Below are 1423 nucleotides of genomic sequence, written 5' to 3'. Positions count from 1 at the left end.
GGTGGAAGGACACACAGCCAGTCCCTAACTAGAGGCGCTGTGTTAACGTATGGAAGGCAGGCCTACGCCGCCGGGGAAACTGAGCTTCGGATAAAACAGAAAGTAACGTATCCGCAGTGAAGTGTTCACTTTTCACTCTAGTTTATTAAAACCTGCTCTCTACTCTGGACTGCTTGTAGGCACAGCTTCTGCAAGTTTAAATATTTGAGCTTTAAAAATATACACACGCTCGGTTGTGTAAGTAAACCTGTGAGATACGCGGAAGGTGAATGTTCATTTTGTAATTAGCACCGGGATTTCAGTCTGATGCTTGACATTTCTGAGGAGTTACCACTTGAGCGGATCCTGAGCTTCGTGAAAATGCTGTTGCTACTTAGCATATGTGAGGTGGATTAACCTGCCCGACGAAAAGCGAACTTTAAAGAACTTCCTGATTCTGTCATCACAGGATGTGCACTAGCCTGCATGCATGCACACTCTCTGCATGGGTCACAGGGGCTCAGTCTTGTCCCACTCAGAACCCGAGGCCTAGCTAGCCCTGCCACTGTCGGTTACCCACCCTCACGCGTATTCCACTGAAGGAACACTAGAAGGCAGGGTGCCTGTTCCCACCTGTGAAGGAGAAAACTTTTTCCTTTTGGTTTGCTCCTTTGAACTCCATTTGGACGCTGAGGATGTACAAAATTCTAATGTAATTTCCTGGCCAGGGGGTCGTCCCTGTGGAAATCGCTTTGAGATTTACAGAATATACTATCAGCTGAAAATGCTTTTTTCTGACATCATTTCGAGATATGTATTTCATAGTCAAGTTCTGAATCTTCAAATGTTCGTGTGTGGTATCAACAGATTTTCTTTTTGATTACTTCTACCTGTATTCTAATAGGGAAACCGTTGGTTTTGTTTTGCCCGAGAGTATCAGATTACTGATGGAAAAGGATCACCTTTCAGTTCTTCAATGTGTATTCAACCCAGTGAACTACTGCGTGTATAAATGAGCTAAGGTGCTGTCGAATTGGAACTGCGAGTTAACCTATTCATTTGCTTGGAGTAATAAAAGTATTTTGTGCATTTAACCTCACAGAGGGTTTCCCTGAACTTTCATTATGAGGCACAGAACGTGTACAGATCACCATCTCACAGGCAGCGAGAATCACCTAATAAGAATTATGTTGGACACAAAGCTGCATGAGTAATTCCTGACAGAAACAGCAGTGAGCAAAACACTGTGGCTTAGATCGCAGTCCAACCTTTTGTCCTCTTATTAATGGAGAAAACGATTAGCCACTGACGGTAGACTTTCTCACTGGGTTTTAGAAATACTTTGCACTGTGGTTAAAGCTTCTCTAGCCTATGCAAAGAACCTGCAAATTAAAACCAAATGCAAATATCATTGCTTACCAGAGGGAGCAGCCCATTTCTTATA

This window comes from Trichechus manatus, unplaced genomic scaffold (assembly GCF_000243295.1).
Source record: "Trichechus manatus latirostris isolate Lorelei unplaced genomic scaffold, TriManLat1.0 scaffold00062, whole genome shotgun sequence".
Taxonomy (NCBI): domain Eukaryota; kingdom Metazoa; phylum Chordata; class Mammalia; order Sirenia; family Trichechidae; genus Trichechus; species Trichechus manatus.
The sequence above is the reverse complement of the archived record's forward strand: the minus strand, read 5'-3'. Positions refer to the sequence as shown.